This window comes from Penaeus chinensis, chromosome 2, assembly GCF_019202785.1.
Source record: "Penaeus chinensis breed Huanghai No. 1 chromosome 2, ASM1920278v2, whole genome shotgun sequence".
NCBI classification, from domain to species: domain Eukaryota; kingdom Metazoa; phylum Arthropoda; class Malacostraca; order Decapoda; family Penaeidae; genus Penaeus; species Penaeus chinensis.
The window spans coordinates 40295725-40303224 of record NC_061820.1 but is presented as its reverse complement, the minus strand read 5'-3'; the positions used below and the strand labels follow the sequence as shown (position 1 = coordinate 40303224).

Below are 7500 nucleotides of genomic sequence, written 5' to 3'. Positions count from 1 at the left end.
TTAATAGTCCAATAGTGTGAGGATTATTATTTTTTTTTTTTGAGGTCAAAGGGAGATGCTAATGGAGTCAGTTGTGATGGTGATGTGTTGTGGTTTGTGGTCGTATGGCTGATGTGTGGTTGGTGGTCATGGTGTGGTGATGTGCGGTGTGGTTGATTGTGATTGTGATGTGGTTGGTGATGTAGTGGTATGGTTGATGTGTAGTTGATGGTGATGTGCGGTGTGTTTGATTGTGATGTGGTTGATGTGATGATGATGTGGTGTAGTTGATGGTGATGATAGTGATAATGAGAGGGTGTGGTTGATGACGGCAATGATAATGATATTGGAAATAATAATAATGAGATTAACAACAGAACTGATAGTAGAAATAATGGATATTATACAAATATTAACAGCAACAACAATTATAACATTGTTAATAATACTAGTAGCTTTAATAGCCTATTTATTAAAATCATTATCACTATTTTTAAATTACCAGAGAGATTGAGAGTGAGTGACAGATAGACAGACAGATACTTAGACAGAAAGAGATAGATATACGGAAAGAAAGAACGAAAGAAAGAAAATAACTTCCCTAGCTAAGCAACAAGGCCGACCAGTATGCAGGATGGGGGATTGGGGAAGGGTGGAGACGAGGAGACGAAGGGGAGGGGGAGGATGAAGAAAGAAGGGGAGAGAGAGAGAGGGAGAGGAAGGGGAGGGAGAGGGAGAGGAGGGGGAGGGGGGGAAGAGGAAGGGGAAGGAGAGAGAGAGAGAGAGAGAGAGAGAGAGAGAGAGAGAGAGAGAGAGAGGGAGGGAGAGGGAGAGGGAGAGGGAGAGGAAGAGGAAGAGGAAGAGGAAGAGGAAGAGGAAGAGGAAGAGGAAGAGGAAGAGGAAGAGGAAGAGGAAGAGGAAGAGGAAGAGGAAGAGGAAGAGGAAGAGGAAGAGGAAGAGGAAGAGGGAGGGAAGGAGAGGAAGGAGAGGGAGAGGAAGAGGAAGGGGATAGGGAGAGATAGAGTAATGGGAGGGGTGAGGGTGAAAGGAAGGGAAAGGGGAAGTAAGAGGGATAAGGACTGGTAGGAAGAGGAGAAGAGATAAGCTGGGAATTTGATAGGGGGCGGTGGGTGCGGGGGGAGGGGGGAAGCAGGGGGGGAATATACACGCCCATAAACGTACATCTCTCACGCATGCTTTTGAAACCTGTTTTAGAAGGTATCGGCGATATTGCGGTTGGTGACTAACCTAGTATTTTGAGATATAACCTTCGTGTCTTTAACAAATAAGGTTTGTGCAAACTTGTTACCATTAGGTGTCAATGCTGGTGATAATTAGCAAATGATATGTTAAGAAAAAAATGTTGACCTTAATAAAGGGATTTATGTACATCAAATTATAATCTGAACCGATCTTTTGACAGTAAATACACAATTGCATACAAAATAAAAACGTGCAAAGTGGAGATTTTTGAAATAGTGATACCAAAACACAGCAAGGATTCAGAAACTCTCATACGGGGAAAATGAACTGATCTTTTGACAGTAAATACACAAATAAAAAAAAAGTAGGAAAAATGTAGAATAAAGGCTTAATACCAATAACAAGTTCACAGATTCACAAATCCTAATATAAGTTCCCATTTAAAAGAAATTTTCAACATGCAAGATACCTGATCAGCCAGCGTGGAAGGAGACTTTACTTTAGCCTCATGGTTTCGCCCCAAACTACATGGGTTAAACTGGCGAGAAATTGGTTGTTAAGCGAACGACGTTCAACCGTAATGGATTGATACGGTTGAACATTTTAGAGGAAAGGGAAACCAATATGTTTTTTTTTTTCAAGTTTCTTATTTCGTATGTGGTTAAAATGTTCCGAGGTTCTTAATAAGCGAATTCTGTTGTTTTTTTCTAGAGCTTCATATTTCAGTGTTCCTCAGTAATTATGAGAATGAATATCTTATATGATCATTGACAAAATTTCACCTCGTCTTTATAATGAAGTACACTCATCGAATTTTGATTTTTTAAATAGGCCTCTCGGAAAAATCGTGCTAATTATATGCTATGAGTTGGTTATGCTGGTTTCTATTTCATCTATAGTAACTGCATGATATATATTCATGTTTATATTCACACATATTTTTTAGGGAATTATTTTACTCTTTAAAACATCGTGTGTCGATAGTCTTCAGGCGCTAGTCTCAAAACTCAGTGTTTTCATCCATTTGAAAGCTATAAAGTTAAAACGAGCAAATTTCTCGTTATTATAGTCCTCAATGTTTTTTATTTTATCAAAATGCGTAATGAGAGTTATACATTAATTTTCGAAGTTCCTCGTCAAAATAAAGTGCACTGAGTATAGTGTCAACGCCCCCTCAGTGTGTGGCTCTATGTCTCTCATAATGACGTTCCATTTTGGCACATGGTTCCTCGTTCCTGTTATGCGTGACTATCTGTGTAGTACTGTACCTTGTAAGAAAGAACAAAAAAAATCTTTAATATTCTTTCGTACAGATTAAAGACACAATACATCAAACCCCGAAAAAAATGAAACTCACGCTACTGAACTTGTATTACTGCAGTTTCGTATACTATGTTGAGATCCATATTGGCACACTGCATCATCTTAACGTAAAATTTAAAATCTTTGATCTTGATTTCTGGTAGAGTAAATAATTCACGCAACTTTACATCAGCCTTAAATACTATCAACATTAATAAGACCATCCGGAAATTTGCAACATAGGACGTCTGAACTTGAACTCGGACCTGTCACAGATAGTCGCTAGTCCTAAGAAATGAAAACTATTTTGGACAGCTAATCACTACCTAAAGCACTCGTTATTTCGCGCCGCCAACTACAATAACACGGCAACTTCCCCGTGCGATTGCAGACGTAACAGCTGTAATAACGGATCTAATAAGAACCACTGATACTCAAGGCACTCCTTAACCTACATCGCAAGAACGTCCCCAGCGTCATAGTCGTCACAATGATGGTCATCCGTAATCTGGAGTCGCAGTTGAATGACTTGGTGGGAAGGTTCGACATATATATATATATATATATATATATATATATATGATGTATATAATATATTTATAATATATATTATACATATAATATATATATATATAATATATAATATATATACATATAAACACACACAGACGCACGCACGCACACACACACACACACACACACACACACACACACACACACACACACACACACACACACACACACACACACACACACACGCACGCACGCACGCGCACACATATTCACATGACGGCGGAAGTATATCCTCAGTAGGTGAACAACGAACAAAGAAACAATTCTTGGAGTATCTATTTTGTTAATCAAATACTGCCTCTGACCATTTCCATACTGAGAACAGTCACGGTTGTTCAGAAATGTGTATTATCCGTGATGTGAGTACCCACGCACAAACACGCGTGTAACAGACGAATGTTTTTGCTAGTGACATTCAGGGTCATTATCTTGCGGGAAATTATTCTTTCTTATTACCATCAACGTCTGGTTCTTCTTGGGAAAGTGACTCATTAGCTTCATTTCTATTTAATGATAAAAAAAAAAAATAACTAACAGGCAATGTGAACTGGAATAGAGGAGCACCTTCATTAGCTCGTTACTTCACATGGCTACAGTGACTAGGCCTACTTACCTGGTATTTCTCTTCTTTGTTAAGTGGAGAGTAAAACTTGTCCTGCCCAACCTACATCTGTCCCATAGGCCTATCTCGCAACACGTTATAACATTTCCTGGAATTTATACAATAGGTATGATTAATGGATAAACAAGTTAATGGGTTAATGGCAGTTCTCCAGACAGAACAAACGCTATGGCATAAATGCATGGTATTAACCTGCATTAGCCCAGTTTAGTTTAGACATTCAGGTAATAGGTTAAACACAGAACGTTAAGCTTTCACTTGTGCATATAATCATCATTCAGTAATGCTCCACACCCTTCCATCAGATAAAAAAAATCCAAAACCTGCCCTTCCCTAAAATAATCGCAAGGACGCTAATTTTAAACCACGATCAAGGTAGCCTTTCATATGCAGCGTCGAACTCTCTTCCCATTGCCTCCTCTCGCCTGCCAGCCCGTACGACCTTCCCCGACAGAAGCCAATATAACCAGCGGCTCCTGCCCAACCTCACACCCACTCGCCCGAACCGCCCATTGACCGACATAACTGGCTGGCGTCGACCTACATACGGGCGGCGGTGAGTAGCGTAGTATGGGTGCTGCTCGTCGGTGGGTCTGTGGGCTGGGCTGGCCGTTCTTTGTTTTCGGGAAATAGGGGGAGACAACACTAGGGATTTTTTTTTCGCTTTTATTCTCTCTTGTTTTGTTTGCTGTGTTGGTTATTTTTTTCGGTCTAGTTGTTTTCATTCTATCGACTTGGTTGGAATTCTCTATTTACGGAGGGAAATTGGATACAATCTATTTAGATTAAAAGAACGTTTACATTGTTATGTCTAGTCACTCTGGTACATTGTTTACTTGAATAGGCTCATTTACCTGTAAAAGTCAGGTCACGTTAATCACTTCAGCACGCAAAATATGCTTAGTTTCCAGATAGCAATTAGTCTCGATTTACGTAAAACAAGTGAAGGAGAAAACAAATTCTTCCAGGGTGCAAAGTGGTGTATATGACTAGTCATTACCCCACATCACCCAAAGTATGATGTTCGCATAGGGTGAAAGGGTTGTCAGATTCAAGGTGACGCCTAGGTTTAATAGCTGTTACTAGGCACGGCATAACACGACTGGGGAAGTGACTGTGCACATAAGGGACGCTGTACCATATGGGCATAGGTCACACACCCCAAAGCCGTCACAGCAGCTGGCGATAGGTGGCAATTACACTACTTCTAACAAGCACCGCTAACGATTACACAACTAAATAAACACACACCACTACCCTTCGGTCTGCGATTTCTAGAGCGTAAAGAACGCAACGTACACACAATGCACTGTAAAAGACACACATAATTACGTAGACTGAAACCATCCTTCCCATAATTTCAGTTTCTTTGAGTGTGACAGTGAACGAGGCTGCCGGAGTGTGATAGACCACCGTGATTAAGCGAGAGAGATCGAACGTGATCACTTCTATGCAGAGAAAAATGATCTACCAAGTCTATATACCTATCTACGTATATGTGTTTTAGACTCGGGGAAGTTGACGCTGTGAATCCGTTTCGTTATGCTACGTCTATTATATTTATTAGCTGTTGGATTTGGGAGAGTTTGACCTCTATGTTAAAGGAAATTTACATATTTTTTTCTTCTTCCGTTTTGTTTTTTTGCGTTTTCAAGATATTTTCACGTTAAAAAACGAATTGCAAATGTACGCTCACAACAACTTGCTTCATTCGTGAGTGAATTGAACTTTCAGATATATACTTATTATTTCTTTCAATGTGTATATAAACAAAGGAGTAGCTACATTTATCTGTAATATTTGTTTTAATTTTCTAGTTATTGACTTTAGTGTTTTGATTTTTTAACGGAGATTTTGGAAGTGCAAAGTATTATGCATCATTAAAAATATCCATTTAAATGGATATTTCATGCACTCTGTTTATCGTGTACCTGGATAGCTATAAGGAATTTTAATTTTAAAGAGAATAAAACAAAAGACAATGGCATTCCTTTATGAGAAACGAATTAGTTAAGTTTGTATTTGATGTCAGTTCAGGCGCACACATTGACACACTTAACGATTTGCAAACTTTATGCTTTACGATGTGCGAGTAAAGCAAGAATTTCCAAGAAAAAAATGATATATAGCATAACTCAAAGCCACGGTGGCGCAACCACACACCGGGCTACGCGAGTCTGAATATTGCTTTGTTTCTGAATATTGCTATACAAAGTTTAAAGTTCAAACACGGCGACATATATATGCTGCACACACACACACACACACACACACACACACACACACACACACACACACACACACACACACGCACACGCACACGCACACGCACACGCACACGCACACGCACACGCACACACGTACACGCACGCATGCACACATACATATTTATACGCACATAAATACATATTTATACGCACATAAATACATATTTACACACATACACGCACGCACACATATACATATTTATACACACACATACATGTTTGCACACACATACCCACACACACACACACACACACACACACACATATATATATATATATATATATATATTATACATTGTATGTGTGTTTCTCTCAACGAACCACTGTTTTTACCTATGTATCTGCCTGTCAGTCTCTCTCTCTCTCTCTCTCTCTCTCTCTCTCTCTCTCTCTCTCTATATATATATATATATATATACACACACACACACACACACGTCTATACACACACACACACACACACACATATATATATAGATATATAGATATATTGTGTGTGTGTGTTTACAACTGACATAATTAGTTTTAGTTTATTATTACCGGCGCTTCAGAACAAAAAGCAAATGCTGTAGCGAATGAGTGAAACGCTGAGATGCTTGCCTCTTGCGTATGTTTAGTTGATTTGTGTATATTTCTGTCTGTGGAGTGGACGTTACCAAATTTACGTGCATTTCTCTTATGTCCTTTTCTGTGGTTATATAAATTACTATTTATGATGTAGAAAGAATGGTCTTCAGAATGGTCTTCAATTTGGTATTTTTGTAACGCTGAATATAACATTATTTTATGAGATGGTCTTTTAATGTATGACATGTTAGAATGTAATATTAATAAATTTACTTGACGTTACTAAGAAGACGTCAAACATCACCTTGCGTTCAGTTGGAATGACAAATTGATACATCATTCACAATTTTCTCACTAAGTCATAAATCATTACATTATGAACGTGAAGTGTGCTACTAACTCCGCATAAAACACCAAGAGAGAAGGAAAAAAAGACATGCACAACTCCGTGACATGAGAAAACCTCTGGACGTTTATTCGGAGATGTGACCTGAGAGTAAGTGTAGTATTCTGGTCGTTGTTCTGCCGAAATTGCCACCGCGACTTCCGGCTTCGGGGTAATTTTAGAAATGCATTCGTGCGAGGGAAATGGCATCTGTAATGATCATATTGTCATATTTTCGGTGGTGTTTCCCCCCCTTACTATCATATTTTTTATGTTTTTGTTCATGTCGGTGTAACGGGATTATGTTTACGTAGGTGGCGTAGTATATATGCATTTTCAAACGACAGACGTATTTTCATACACAGACGTTAATGATTCATGCAGAAAATAATAAATCTAACAATAAAGTAAACCAGAAAATTGCGAATATAACGAAAGCTTTTTCGCTCTATTGTTGCTCCCATAGGCCATGTAGCAAAAAGGCCTTCGGCATATTATTGTTTTAATATTCTTTTCTTCATAGTTTTACAGACGCTACGAATAAATATGCCTAAAGGCCTACATACATAGTAGGCTTGAAAGTCATTGACTGAATTAATGAC

The 7500-nt window shown here is 38.7% G+C and overlaps 1 protein-coding gene across 2 annotated transcripts in view; it reads left to right on the top strand.

Moving 5' to 3' along the window:
* LOC125036757 (alpha-tocopherol transfer protein-like) overlaps positions 1-7500 on the top strand; it is a 32079-nt gene that overhangs the window by 10037 nt on the left and 14542 nt on the right. Inside the window, exon 1 of one of the 2 annotated variants that reach the window (XM_047629644.1) lies at positions 4113-4235. The exons of the other annotated variant lie outside the window; for it this stretch is intronic. The gene's annotated coding sequence lies outside the window, so the exon portion shown is untranslated. Of the gene's footprint in view, positions 1-4112; positions 4236-7500 lie in introns of those variants that run through there. 2 annotated transcript variants of the gene reach the window in all.